Genomic DNA, 16,216 nt, shown 5'->3' with positions numbered 1-16,216 from the left:
ATTCTCTCATCGACGCGGTGCAATTTCGATCTACGTACTCGTACACTATGCGGCTATGCGATTTCCGTATAGTCACGAACGCGGCTTTCGTATTATCCTGATACCGCGCAACCCTCTGCTCACCTCGAAGCCTTCGTCGTCGTTCGACCCGCATCGATTCCAGGATTTCGAAGGTTTTCAAACGCGCGATCTCGAGAGTAAATTGTCCGTAATTTAGGGCTGTAGCGGCACGCGAGCAGGACAAATTCAAATCCTGTTGTTGTTTTATTTCGGAGTATCATGACCGTTAGGAGGTCACAGGTATTGCAAGGAGTAATGAATTCCGAGCAAAACAATGTCGCCGCTACTTTCAATCGTCAAACGCAGTCGAGTTCAAACTTTCCGACTGTCCCCCGACCAGTATAAATAAACAAACGAAATGACGAGCGTGGAAGTTCAGCGATCGTAGTATAAGCATACAGACGCATCAGACGTGTATACGGAGTTTCTTGAGACTGCGCGTATTTATTTCGCGAAAGTTATTATATCTGAACTTGTGCTTAGTATGTCAAATCAATTTTATAAACAATATATTTATCTCAAATAAATTGCTCACAAACATTAATCTGTATTTCGTGATATCTGATAAGATCATTCCTCTACAGGGCTGATAAACGATTCGATGTGTCGGAGAAGGTTTTTTTTTAAGTATTTTTAATGTACCATCGATGACACTGGAAACTGTAGTTGATACGACGCGAAAAATGTCTCGTTCGAACAATCAATACCGCCATTTCGAACATCGATATCGTACGGAAGAATCCTTTTATTCTTTGACGGTTCCTCGACCCGAAGCGATTCAGAAAAATTCGGAATCATCGTTTCGACACGGCATTCGTTCGCGAGGCTGCGAACAATGGCATCTTAACTCGCCACGCTGTTTCAAGCGGCCAGCTCGACCAATTAGTTGCTATTGTAGCAGCGAATGCGAGTAAAGCTCGTAGAAGAATCGCGTGGTTGCATCGTGTATGCGTCGAGGATACTCGGCGCTCGACCACGTGCGTTCTCCGGACGCATCAGAGGCGTTAAGAATACCTCGAGTTATTCTAATGATAAATCAGCATAGGTATGAACGTCTTCGTTAACAAATGGCTGTGCTACCTACGTCGTCCTTGTTAATCGGAATCGATTATCGTAGGCTCAGGCTGCGATTACAATATCGTTGGTTCGTTAGGGTCGCTTGATGCAATCGCGGTAGGAAAAGTGACATTTTCAGGAAATCACGACGTTACGCGAAACAGAATTCGTAATTCTGATAAGATAACGTAAATTGTTTTGAAAAAAAAAAAAATGCTACAAACGAGGTGTGTCTCGCGTTAACGCGACCCTGGTCTTTAATGGATTAACGTCGATCTTTTCGTGCAATTTGCCATTTCAATTCGAAATGGTAGAACGCTCGTGTGCATAATTGTGTATAGCTATGTGTAAATGTGCGATATAAATCCTCGTTGAGAAATACGCAAGCGACTTTTAATAAGCAACCGGTTCTAACAAAGTTCGTTTAATAAAACGTAACCGCTCGTTATCGGCTATTTAACGACTGTTTTGAACGCGCTATGCCGATTAGAAGTATCCATAAGATAAACGACATTAATTTACTAAGTACTCGAGCGAGGATAATTAAACGTTCTCGCATCAACGAGTAGAAGATAAGAAGATTGTAGCGAGACCTTGGCCGGGGTGAGAAAACGACGATGGATCGGATGTTTTTTCGTGGATTCTCGCGTTCGGCCGTGTCGAACGAAATGAGTTTCGTACACGGAAACCGCTTGGTTCGATCTTAGTACCTTATCCAATGGTGAAATACAGGCATTGGCGTAATGAAATTGCATCGTTTACGCTGGAACGCGGCGATCTCGCGCTGTGAAATGGTATAGCTTAATTAAGGTTCGTCTAGATGCCGACGCTCGGCTGAAATATCGCGATCGTTGCTTTATTTTTCTAATAACCGTCCCTAATTGCACCTTGATCCTAGTATCGCGACACGCCCCTGGCTGAATCGCGGCACGAGTAATTGTTTTCTTACAAAAACCGACTTTAAACCGCGAACCAGTAACTTTCGCAACGTCCTTCCATTCAGAAGCTTCGACGCTTAACGTTTTCCCGAATTCTTCTTGAGATCGTCGCGATCTCTGTTCTCACGATTACGGAAATTGATCCATTCGTTTTGTTATCAAACTTGCATCGAATCACTCTTTCGTAATCTACGTTCTTACCACGCTTCCTACTATTACTGGAATATTATTTGCTTATAAGAGGGCTTTTTACTACGATTTAGAACGTAGCACTTGATTGCTGTAGAAAAAGGTAGTTTGGCCGCAGCATGGATAATGATACACTAATAAAGTACAATAAATCGGTAAGGAGTGAAATAAAATTGCAGGGACATAGATACGAGGCTACGTAATTCCCAAGTCACGTGGCGCATACAGAAGATTATATTAACAGCCTTACCGTAGCGAGCTGCAAAAACTCCAAGCAATCGTTCAATTTCACGAAAGTCTTGCTGAGAAATTATACTCGAGGAATAACCCCTCTTTATTTCATACATCGCTCGACAGCGTTCTTAATCCTCGTTAGATCTGCCTACTTTCGTAGTTCCGCTCCGATACTCGTCGTTAAAACATCGGACAACCTTTTAACGTAAACTGTAGGCTTAGTACGTATTAATTTTGCGGCTAAACGGAAAAAAGTCCATCACTTTCTCTGGATTCTCGTGTTTTCAGAAACACACGGGCGTCACGCGAGGCCGCGCGTGCACTCTTCGACACGAAGAGCCTGCGAGCATAAATTGGTTGGTGAAAAATACGCGTGTCGCGCGATAAATCCCTGCTTCCTTCTGCCTTTTTTTTATTTTCCCGTGGCGCCATCGGCATGCACCCCGGACGACCGTTAATTTGCACGTAAATAAGCGTCGGACGCTAGATGGGCCGAGCTCGTAAAATTATTCATCTCTCTGTAATTTATAAATACCCTTGACCCAAGCGTTCGCGTTACTTTTCTTATAGCGGTGTAAATATCGTAAGAGTTTCTCCGGAGCTCTCCGTTTCGCTTATACGCGTAATATATTCGCATCTGCTTGTAATCCAGGTTTTACGGTCGCCCCGTGGCTCGTGAAATCAATAATTTTCAATTTAATTGCGATCAACACCGGTTCCTGCGGACAGTCGATTTTTCTGATCGTCGCGACGGGTCCAATTAACGATCCTTCGTGAATGATTATGCATTTCGGAAGTAGCTGCTTATCCCCGTATCAATTTGTATAACTTGGATGTTTATCATTTTGTGTTTTTAATTGCACGACTCGTACGCTGTCCCACGTAGATTCGTAGCATTCTCATTCTTTTTTCTCTGTTTTCTTTTTTTCTATCAAATTAAATAAATTTTCTATTTTATCCTGCTACTCACGAGGATTGACCTACTTATTGTACTTACGGTCGGCAATATTTTTCGATCTTCCATAGTGTTATTCTTCCATCTATCCAAAAGATCCCATGTTCAGATGTAAATCTACGTTAGCTGGAATACAAGGTATTTCTAGGTATCGACCTCGTTAACCGGACGCTGGGTGGTTTTAATAAGCAATTATAAGCGCGACCTGTTGACCCACGGAAACGAAATCATGAGTTCCGAGAAGAACTCGTGCCGATCCCTTGCAGGATCTCTCAGACAACATCTCCGAAGTCACGACTTGGTACATTTTGTACCGGTATCTTTCCAGGAAGGTAATCCTCGGGCGAATTGCTCTTTCTTTCGGCCGAAAGATCTATGCGAGCTACGTATACGAGGTCAGGATCAAAGATTACTTTGAAAACACCGAGCCGATTTTCAACGTTCTCTTTTCAGCCTAAGTCCTCTGCTTTTCAAAAGCGGATGCTTTTAGGCGCTAGAACCTGCAAGGTTACTCGACACGTTCCCCGTGCAATGGGTAACAAGCGGTTAAACGATGTCTGAAGAATTTTTCCGATTAGAAATCAGTCGTCCATACGACTGTACTTGATACGATGTCGATATCCACCTAAAAAGAAGAGACAACATGACGTACGAACGTGGAATGCTATACTTAAAACGTAATAATAATAATAATAATACTAATAAATACTCGCTATTAGTTAGACAATAATAAGCTATTAGAGTAGGATGATTTTCTTAATCTCTTAACTACCAGTTGCAACAAATAACTTTAATCGGCCAACACGAGCGACGAGAAATATGCATAAGCTACTTTTGCATAAACGAACGAGAAGGATGCGTCGGACGTGCAGGTATAATTGATCCACGCGAAGAATTATGAATTACTATTGCAGACGATCGCGGAAACCGCCATCTAATAGAATAGTAATTACAAGAGTGTTAGGATCTTTTAGATCGTCACGGTAATGGATTGAAGCTCTGATTAGATGTATCAAGATGATCGTAATGAGGAATCGTGTACGTTAATTGATGCGAAACGGCAAGCAATCGTTGCGAGATTACGTTGCATGCGATGAAAATAAACGCGAAAGAGAATTTGAAAAAAGGAAAAGGGAAAAAGGTCGAGTCGCTTGGACGTTTCTGTTTCTTTTTCTCTTTCCTGCGAATTTCTTATTATTTACACGTGCACACGTGCAAGGTGAGCAGAGAGCCGAGGTATTAATCGCCAGGGGGACAGTGATTTATGTCGGCTGCATCAGGAACTCATTAGGCCAAGTAGCGGATGACGTGTAACGGCGCGAAATTTAATTTCATCTTTTCCGAGCTACCGCCATTTTGCCTATTTCTCGCCGCCGCGAAATTAATGGAAATTTTAGAAACGCGTACGTTGTCCATCGGCGTTTCCAATACCTGCTTTTTCACATCGATTCTTCTAATTTCGCAGGTATTCACGGAAACGCCAATAACGCGCGAGGAACTGACGAATTCTTGAAACCTTGACACGTTAAGTTACGATATTTTGTTATATTTTATTGTATTTATATCTTTTTATTATAAAATATCGAACAGATAGTTTAATCGCCTCTTAACCTTCGTTTAATTTTTAATTCCAACGAAATTACAAAGAGGAATCGGTCTCGTTGTTTTCGAACGATCAATGGAAAAACATCGCCATTGTTAGCTAGGAAAAAGTACTTCCCAAGAACGACGATGAATTGAAAAGAAAAAGCAGCTCGTTCGGAATAATATTTCATGAATCTACTTCGCCCCTTTGAGAAACTTACATTTCTTCTCGAGGAATTTAAATTAAAGGAAACGCGCGTTCCGTTATAAACGTACGCCGGTAATTTATCGAAATTGCCATGAAACGATTCGATCATCATCACGGCAGCACGATAATCGCGTTTTCCAAAAACGTTCGTACCTCGATGGTTTACCGCGTGTTCCGCTGATGAAGATCGATGTAAATTAGAGCGTAGGACGTTTTAGTCGTGCCTTTTTTACTTTGTACTAACGACTGTGCTCTAATGGCACGTTAATCGAACAGAGGGGTCCCGCTAAATGGCCATCGTAGCACCGCGGTGCAAAATTGTCGTGCAGTGATCGACGGCGATCAAATTCGTAGATCCTTTCGGTCGTAAACTGAAACGGGACAACCAGGTGAAACGCAGGAAGCGGAGATAGTGGAGGCTGCAGGTACGCATTTTATTAGCAGCTATTAATCTTTCGCCGACAGAGTATTACTGCACACGGGTATTTAACACCGCGGGTTATGAAAATTCACTCTTCTCTGAAAAAAAGGTACATCATCTAGTTACCGCTGATATCATCGGCACAGATATCTCACGTTTTATGCTCGTCGTTTCTTACTAGGCTCGTACTCGTTTTACGTAATTCATACTACTTTTTCCGTCTCTTTTTCATCTGGCTATACCTGCTATTTATTATTTCCAACTTCGAACACCGTACGTTCCTGCGAGAAGAGATACAGCCGAGAATCGAGTTTCGTTGAACCGAATCGTATAGCGCTTAACGTCCATTGGAAATAACGAACGTTCTTTTCTTTCGAACAAGGAAATTCTATCGGGTTGGCAACTAAGTGATCGCGGGTTTTGCCATTAGGTGGTAATGACAAAAACCGCGATCGTTTAGTCGCCAACCCAATACGTCTTCGTCGTCGATTCACCTAACCGACGAACAATATGAAATCTTCCTTCCAAGGCGATTACAAAATATCACGTCATTTACTTATCCGTCCAAATATAACGTAACCTGTTCCATTATCTTGCATTGCGAAACGCAACCAATTATTATACTTTGTGGAAAAAAGGATTAGAAACCCATCCGAGTGAAGAGTGCCTGCAGGCGTCTCGTTTCCTCGTTGTTATTATTATTTCTATCGCGTTATTATTCATCGCCTCCATTAATCTTCCATTAAGTCGACAAAAAGCGCGGTAATTCGAAAAGAGCCTAAGGAAATCGACGAGACTCGTAGTTTCCGTAGATTTCGTGTTCGTTGATCGTCGAATTTTCCGCAGGCGAATATTTTCACGACGCGAAATGTCTCATTTCGCGTATAAAATCGTTCGCCACGCGAATAAAGAGACATCGGCGAAAGAAACGACAGAAACTGGGCGTAATTTGTCGAGATGATCGTAATTTGTAAGAAGGACAGGCTGGATGGGTGTTCTCTAGTGTTCAACTAAATGCTCCTCATCGGGATAATGAGAGGATTTGCTCGTCCCGGCTGCATTAGAGCAAATGATCCGGTAGATGCGCTCCATCACTTCTCGCGCGTTCCTTGTTCCGACGATACACGTCCTTGTTCGTTCCTTGACTGTACAGTTACGCGGATGGGAAACTCGGCCAATGACTCCGAGGAACAGCAGCGAAATAGCAGCCGAACAGGTGACGTTAGTTTTGGATACGTTAAGCTCGTTGATTTTACCTTCGACCTGCGATAAACGCGCGATTGAAAAGCTCGGTTGAAAAGTGGCAGAAGCGCGATTTCTTCCACGAAGCGGATCGGCATAGAAACGACGCGCAACGTTCGTACGTATTTACCTAGAAAAATGGTACGAACGTTCTCTAACGCTAGGTTGATACAGTTATACGGAATGAAATGGGAAACTCGGCCGATGACTCCGTGAAACAGCAATGACATAGTGGCGGAAGTGTCGACCTTGGTTTTAGACGCGACACGCAAGTTTCAAGCTTAAATCGATGATTTGCTCGTTAAGCTAACGAGGTTTTATCGTAAATCTCTCGAAACTTGTACCAGCTTCTTTCATCCCACTTTCACTTACAAGCTTGTTGTACGAAACCGCGTGAAAAAACAGTCGATCCATTCATTAAATCTTACGAACGAGTTGACGTTAAACCTGTTTCGACAACCCCGATACCCGCGAACCCGTTAACGAATACGCTTCTCTACGGTTCCGTGTGTGCAATAATTGCCATTATCGGGAATTAAGCAAAGAAGAGAAAACGCGTGGTGGAAAAGCCAGTCGCGCGGAATTCTTATTCGTCGCTGGCAACGCAAGAAACGTTCGAAGGATTCTTGAATTAATCTTATTGCGATTCGAATATAATTGGGTTTGCAATAAATTCACTTCTCTCCGATACTTTCTAAGTGAAATGAAATACACGTGATACGCGTCTCTATATCACAGTCATAGTTTCACAGTTTCACAGTTTTGGAATTTTATTACGAGATTTTAGCGATCGTGGAGTCTGCGCGATATTTTGATCGAAGGAGTTGACCCATTGTCCAAGATATCGACGAGATCTCTGTCGTCTTTAACGACGACGACAGGGCTCGACTTCGCTTCTAGATATTTCGCAGAGGCGGCACGGCGGTGAGAACCTGTGGGATTCTTTATCGATGCCTGTCACTTCTTACCATTCCTGATGAAACGTATTTATTAAGAGCTCGACGTGCCTGCGTATGTTTCTTCAGGCGTCGTACGGTCGCGTTACAGTTATCGAAGAACACCGTAAAAACCGCTAAGAAACCTGGCGAACTTTCAAGATAGGATCGCGCGTTCGACTATCTCTGAAAATGATTATGCGCTATATATGTACGTTAAACCACGAACGAACTTCCTTTAACGTAACGCTTTTTCTCAGTTACGAATTCATAGTAAAATTGAAAGATCCACGAACCATAAATTATCGCGTGGATCTCGTGTGATTCTCGTGTGATGCACGATCGAAATTAAACTATGTCTAAGATCTATAGCCGTATACTTTCCAATTTTATCTTATTTCTCTACGTCATCCGTCTATCTATCCCTCGGTGCAGCTCGTTAATATTCAACCTTCCATCGAACAACTTGATCGATCTTAGTTTCTCATAAAACCGCACACTGGCCTGTCCGATGTATCTGAATATCGTAACGGGCGAAGATAAGAAAGGGGAGAAGGGAAAGATAAGAAATACTGGAAAAGATCGTAGAACCGTTGGATTCGCGATAGAAAGTGGCAGCGGCGATTTACGGAAAATCAAAAAATTGCTGGAAGGCGTGCAGCCGCGAACGAGGAAGTCCATATTCACCGGGTGAAGAAGCTCGAACGTGATCTGAAGAGGAAATGGGACCACTGGGTGGGAGTGAGCCAAAGAGACGCTCGCAGACGATGAGTTGGCGGAAAAAACTCGCGAGACTCGCCGCGACTCGTTTCGTCTCTCATCTACCAACGAGGAAATGCTTGATGATGGACGAAGCGTCTTGATTACGTCTCCGAGTCATCTGGTCGCGCGATAATTACGACGTGAAGCTATTCGCTTCTGTATATGTACGTGTCATTCTACGTATTATATATGTCTTGTACTTGGTACTTGGTATAGATGTACCTTATTTTTAATGCATAATACGTATTTTCATACGACATTGCCGAAGCCGTAAGTATCGCGCGGAGATGAGACGAGGTTGTTTGGCGTTAGTGGAGCTTTTATTTTGGCGAGGAGGGGAAAATGCAATTACGTATACCCAGTGACCCGTGTCACAGGGTCATGTGGGACTCGGCAGGTGGTACGCCACTATAAACCCCTCCTCTATCCGCGCCACCCCCGGAACCGCAAACGGTGTTAGTGGACCTAAGTCGAACAAAGTCTACCTTTGCGATTAAAGTCGATTTTGTGTCCTCGAAGCGCCTCAAATACGTCACAATATACGTAAATCAATACATAACGTCAGAAAATATTACGTATATAACGAATTCGATTTATACGTGATTCTGGAAAAAACGATCACTGACAGGATTATGAAACGAGCGTCAAATCATGTAAATAATATTCGAACACCTTAGAATCGTAATATGTGTTTGTTTGGAAGAGAAATAAAAGAGCTTCTCTAAAGGTATAGAAATATACGGGTGTATAATAATGTTGTTAACGGCGAAGTTATTAATCGTTGGGGGGGGGGCGAGGCTGATATATCGACTGTCATGGATGCGACAACCGATCATTCTAATCTACGACACGAAAGCGGCTGGGAAAAGCAAAAGCCTTTTACACGGTAAATCAATTCGTAATCGTGGCCTTCCAGTACGATCTTACTAACCCAACGGACACGAGGCAACACGAGGCGATCTGTACGCCGATGATTCTTCGACGTTGAATGATTTAACTCCGCGAATAGATCGGGCGATTAAACGTTAAATACTTTAAAATGAGAGAAAATATACATCAGCCACCTGCCATTCAAACCATCGGCCAGATAAACGTTTTCATATTAACCTTCGGGTAATACGACAACTGGTACACGAATTTAGTTCACTTTCGAGTTTCCTGCCTTTCCGTTTCGTTTATTCGGCCATGCACCTTTTTCTACAACATCGACACCACCGTTCTCTTTCGTCTCTTTCTTCCCTTTGTCCCTATATCTTCCTTCGTCATGCACGTGCATCGAACCGCCTACCTAACGCGAATAATTTTATTTTCTCGCCAGCCGGCGAGCGTGGCCAGTCGTGAAAGCAACAAATTAACCGACGACGCTATCGTAGGTCGATACCGGCTATGTAAGCACAGTGAGTTATAGAGTGTTCGCTGCAACCTTTGCCGTGCACGACCCGCTACCTAACGCCAGTCCCGTTTCCACGTGTAACAAACGTAATTACGCGTGGTAATTGCCTCGCTTTGTCGTTCTCGACGATCGTACATAGCGTTATTGTCGAACGTTAGAAAAATTCCGCAATTGCTTGCTTACTTTTACAGATGACTCTATTCGAACGATAGGTCCAGTGCTACTTTTCACGAAATGATATTTTGCGTTCGTCGCTACATAAGATACGATACATTTTTTTAAACGGTAAAAACGTATCGAGGCAGGGAATAAGGTAGAACTTCAATTAATTTTGGAACTAACGGGATAATGCAAGGATTTTAAGAACCGAAGGTGATTGTCGTTTGCGCGAAGCTTTTCGATGATTGTTATCTTTTCAGCGGAAGATCGGAGGATACGAAGATCGGTGGATGTTTTAATTCGTAGCTGAAGCGTGTACATGATGTAATAATCACGCGGATCAGGGATAAAATAAATGGAGATTAGAAATTTTTCCATAATTTCACGCTCTTTTTATGATCGCAATGATTTTATGATGTTAATTACATCAGTCACGATAAAACTTCTGAAAGACCGGACGGAAACGTTTCTCTTATCACCTACAACTTAATTCGTTGTAACTGAGATTAGTAGACCGAAATAAAGTCTATTTCATTAGATAAGGTAACTATCAACCTCATTCGTTGTAATGAAATAACATGCACAGAAAAATATTATCGCAAACAGTCTGCGAGTCTCTTGAAACGATTTGGTATCGATTAAAGCGTAAGAAAAATTGACGAATAAATAGGTATTAATTTATGGATAATTAACACAAATTTACGATTCGTATTGCGTTTAGAAATATTCATTAAATAAAATAAATAATTAAAGACAGAGGCGTAAGAAGAAGAAGAAGAATATTTCGCGTAAATAAAATTTTAACGATCTTAGTTTATTCGAATGTTTTCTACGATGCGATAAGAGTATTTTTTTGTGGAAAAAAAAAGAAAAAGTGACGTCGACCGTGACAGGATTCGAACCTGCAATCTTCGGATCCGAAGTCCGACGCCTTATCCGTTAGGCCACACGGTCATCTAGGGGTGGTTACCCCGTTCATGAAAACCTTCATCCTATCCGACTTTGAATTTCATTAAAAACCTATAAATAAACTTTGATTTTACATATTACATATCTTACATTGATTTTCGAGATCTATTACTACCATAGAATTAATAAAATACGAAATTTATGCTAATTATATAATATGCCTACTGAGCGGTATAATTGAGTCATTTCGCCTGTTTTGGTGGAATACGATGTTCACGTGCTAACAAAAAGTATGATTAACAGACATAAATATATATATTCAATTTTATACTTGAATTTATATCTTTAAATGTCTATATTTCTTAAATTCTAGGTAACATAGTATATATATTTTCAATACGTATTTCTAATAGAGATAAAATATCTCGATAAGATTGCTAAAAGCGTAGTTCGACATTTTACTTGATTTTTATCATTTTTCGCTCAATTGATCGTTCTAATAATAACAAAGTGGCAAACTTTATTACAAATAAAATTCAGTAATATCCTTCCAATTATAACAATATGTTCCACCTTAGGACTTCTACCGGTACTTCTTTGAGCGATATAATGCTCAAAAGAATCCCCAATCTGCAAGAAAAAAAGAACGGAAGCAGAAAAAATACCAAACACGCATCTACTGTAAAATTCGCCACTAAATCTCACCCTACGCCCCAACGTCCGATTCCCACTCGTTCGACGCTGTGCACGATACTCTCAACGTTCGAAATAAAAATCGCAAAAATCAAAAATCAAAGGAAGAGCAGAAACCTATTTTATCTGCAGCGAGGCCCCATTGTTCCTCTTGTTATTACATACATACATACACGTACAGACACGCAGACACGTCGAAGAGGGAACTGGGACGTGCGAGATAGGGTTTTCCGTGCTTCGCCATAAATTCTCTACCCAAACGCCATCACGCTCCGCTCGGTTCGAGGCCGAACAGGCTTAATGAAACCGACGATGAGGCGGTAGACACGCGGCAATTATCGAGCCGAGTGTTCGAGACTGTTCGGTGCTCGGGGCGACCGTACCTTCGGAAATACAATCGTGGAAAAACAATTTTGCATAAAGGGAAGATAACAGCGAGGGTTTTGATCGACGATAAACATGGAGGCCCCACGGCTCGTCGCGATTTCTTTTCGTTGCCGATCCACGCGAAACATAGAGGATCCTCTTCTTCTTCGTTTCCTTTTTATTCGTCGTCGTCTTCTTCTTCATCCTCTTCTTCATCTCCTCGTTCTTTTTCTTCATCTTCATGGATGCAAGCGAGATAAATCAAGGCCGTGCAATAAATTCAAAAGACTCGGACGTTTTATCCTTCGGTAAATACGCTGATACAGAGGATGATTTAACAGTTCCCGCCTCGCGGTGTAGCTTGTTAGTTAGACAAATGTAGCGTTGTCGTTGTGACTCTCTTCCTCTCTCTCTCTCTCTCTCTCTCTCTGTTTGCCTCTGTCTCTGTCTCTCTCTCTCTGTTTCGCATGCGAAGCTTGGTGATGGTGTAGCGGCTCTTGGGAACTTGGCTTTATTTGGACGATAAAAGCCGAGGCCGGTTTCATTCGAACAAATGCCAGCGTGTCCTTCGAATTTCGCTTCGTATGGCTCCTCGTTGCCCATTGCAACGTGTTTCATGCTTCATGCTGTTCCATCGTGGAGACGGGTGTTAAGGTTCCATAGCTACTGCTACCTTTTACGAATAAAGGTTTGATAGTGCTAGTTTACGAAAATTGCATCTGAACATGAAGACTTGTTTAAACGTATCACTGTAAGAGTTTGAGATAGTAAGAGACAAAAGTGAGAGCGCGTTCCTTCTCTATTTACTTGCCGATTATTCTTTTTTAAATATTCGTTGAATCTTCCACGGCGCAAGGCCTACTTGCTCCTTGTTCCATGCGAAGCTCCAGTTAAATGGTAATACCGTTTCATTGATCGCGTTGTGCGACGCGACATTGCGTCATGGTGAAATTTCGAATATTTCGCTGTCTTCGCCGTAGAAGATTCATAATTCGTTTATGTACCCCGCGCTTCGCCATTTAATACGCGATACCGTTTAATGCACAACTTTAATAAACTTTGAATAGTAAAAAAGCTTATTGCTATTTACGTTTGTGTATCTTATGAGATAAAAATATTTCTGCGGAAAATTAAACGGTAATAATAAAAAGATGAACAGTCGTGGCAATGGCGGACAGCTGAAATCGAACGAAATTATTCTTGATGTAAGGTGGAACGTGCCCAGAGAATCGCATGCCAACATGGTATCCCACTATTGTCCAAAAGGCAATTAGCATGCCTCTGCTGACTCTTCTAGAAAAGAGGGGTGAATACATTAAACACTCCTCCGGATACTCGTCGATCGTGCGTGGGAGAACGTATTTCTGTGAACGTGGTACACGTAACGTGCAACATATTTATTTCATAGACACCCGTTACCTAAAAGTTCCCGGATATACAGCAACTAGCAACCACTTTCGTCACTTACCAAAAAATTACCAAGGACTATCGTCCGAAGATTTTCATGTACGCAACCGATGAATATTTTCGAAAACTTACTTCAACGTTCTGCCTTTTACTTTCGTTGACGGTATATTACGTTAATATTAATTTGTCGTGTTTGTAGTTTAAAAGTTTCATTAGATATTAAAAAGTATTCCACTTGAAGAATTCACGTTTCAATTACGATATTACGAGCTTCTAAGTTTAAGACGAACTTCCAACATTTAAGCATTCCAAACCACAAGCCAGCGTCTAAACGGGGAAAAATAGAAGAAAAATGAACGCGGACGTAACTGACAATGGACGGTAGACTAAAGTATATTAAGCGTTGTGGAGACGAGGGCCTGAGTAAAGCGGGCTGAATGGCCGAGTTAATTTAGATTCCTCGGTGTACCTCTTGCGGCGTAAAAGACGTCGAAACGTCCGGGCGCGTTTCAATGTTACGTGATGGAAGCCCGGAGCCCGTTCTACGGACTAAAGCGCGTAATTGACGTAACAACGTACATCATGAACTTTCGCATAGCCGCTGCCCGTTCCCATTTATGGCGTTAACTAACGACGGGTGGCCATAACGCGACCACGAAGGGCTACCATAGCGATATACCGGCACGATTGCCCCGGTGAAAGCCTGACCATTGTCTCTGTTCGCGGTCGTTTCGACCGAACAAGTGTTTCCGCGGCTCCCTGCCATGCATCCGCTCTTTTTCTGATTTATCTGCGCTTTGTACAGAAGCTACTCTCCTCTGACGTACATCTTCCAACCTGTTAGCTTGTCTATGCGAATCTATGGTACCCAGTTTTAACAGTAAAATGTCACGTTTCAAAGGTTGAAGCAGGAAGCACTATATACATCCTCGCTTAAGATTTTTTAAACGATTTTTATTTGTGCGTTAGCGCAATCCTACGCTACGTATGTTTTCCAGTTCTTGATCCGCTGAACCGTATATGTACCGCTGCGAATTCGCTCAGCACAGCTTTGGACTTTTTCGTATGCAACGCTGATCATTTAGAGATTCCGTTGTGCAATTTCTTCGAGTTCTATAACACGCGTGTAGTATCTAAATAGTTTAGAGTAAGGACAAGAAAGGATGTTCTATTTGAAGCGAAGTTTAGTTTTATTTTAACAAGCAATACCCAATGCAAAAACTGATTACAATATCTTCGTACGTCTTATTCTAACACTCGGCTCACGACTTCTGTCTTCCCAGGTCAAAAGATGCTGACCCTCGACCCTCGCACCCTTCTCCCACTCCTTTACTCATTTAGCTTTAACGTCACCAAGGCATGTACTCTTAATTAACACTCTTTCTCTCTCTCTCTTTCTCTCTTCCCCAGCACACTTTCGATTCTTAGTTTATACCTTAAATTTACAACTTATACTATCCCGAGAGAACTCGAACTTAAATATATGATAGACCAAGCGTATATTTTTTATATTACACGCGTTTCCTCTGCTTGCTACTGATTCTTGTAGTTTACTCGCATCCTAGTAATTATCGAAGATAAACGAAACGTTTACTCGATACACGTGTAATTTATGTACATAGCTGCTGAGTAATTTATTACGCGATTTTGTAAAACTTCCTTTTGACAAAAACCATCGACACATCTTATATACGTTGATTTTTATTTTTCGTTGTTCCGCGATTCTCAGGATCTTGAGGCAATAAATATTGTCATTGGGTTTGGCATCGTTACGACCAGTTGTTTGGTCGTTTTTCGGGCCTGCAGGATTTATACGCTTCCTCGAACATCGAACAACCTTTAATCATTCATGGATAGAACAACGTGCAATGTTAATTATCGGTGGAAGCGCTGCAAGTTTCGTTCTGCTTGTCAATAGCGATTAAAGTATTATAAACACGCAGGAGAACAGCGGCTTTCAAACATGGATTACGGGATCATGGGCCGGTTTGGCCGACTAAAGGGCGTGTTACATCGCATACCAACGTGCCTCGTATTGGGCCTCTGCGCGGTGCGTGCGCAAAATTCATGGAACGGTCCAAAAAAAATCTCCGTTGCCGTTCTTGCAACTTCCCTTGCGCCTATAATCTTCCAAGACCGTTCACAGGAACAGAATTTCTCATCAAACATAGCTCCATTTCGATTTCCGAAGCATTCGTCTAACAATCTCATCAATTTCATGACCTTTCGCTGGATTTTAAAGTCTAACGATGTCTATATTTGTTGGAATATTAACTGGAAGAAAATTCGAATGAAATTTAGAAAATTGTAAGTTAATTGCAGTAATAATTATCCGTCACAAAAACAGAAATTTAAGCGAACTATGACGCTACGAGTACATGGAAAGAGAAGGTAATAATAGGAAGTTACGACAAGATTACGATAATAATGAATCAAGTTACGCCCTTGTTACGAGATTAAACAGATCACGCTTGTACTCCATCATCTAGCTCGTATCTTTTATTTTTCAACATTAGCAAATTCATCTATTATATAACAAATCCCTATAATGAAATAACTATCATAAGAACTGTTATACAAGCTTGAAGAAGTCCAAGCATCGCTGACATCAATTTTACGGTCGTCATACGAGACTAATCTGGCTGATTAAAATTAACACACTCGATGCGTATCGTTTAATTATGTCTCCTGCTTTACCGACGCAA

General features: G+C 41.8%; 1 protein-coding gene and 1 non-coding gene across 4 annotated transcripts in view; one reads left to right on the top strand and one right to left on the bottom strand.

The window, feature by feature from the left end:
* LOC117207445 (ankyrin repeat domain-containing protein 6) overlaps positions 1-16,216 on the top strand; it is a 133,329-nt gene that overhangs the window by 58,705 nt on the left and 58,408 nt on the right. The window lies entirely within an intron of this gene.
* Positions 11,018-11,090, bottom strand: Trnar-ucg. Its single transcript has one exon. It is a non-coding gene; the product is annotated as a tRNA-Arg (tRNA).

This window comes from Bombus bifarius, unplaced genomic scaffold, assembly GCF_011952205.1.
Source record: "Bombus bifarius isolate JDL3187 unplaced genomic scaffold, Bbif_JDL3187 scf7180000008030, whole genome shotgun sequence".
NCBI lineage: Eukaryota > Metazoa > Arthropoda > Insecta > Hymenoptera > Apidae > Bombus > Bombus bifarius.
The sequence above is the reverse complement of the archived record's forward strand: the minus strand, read 5'-3'. Positions and strand labels throughout refer to the sequence as shown.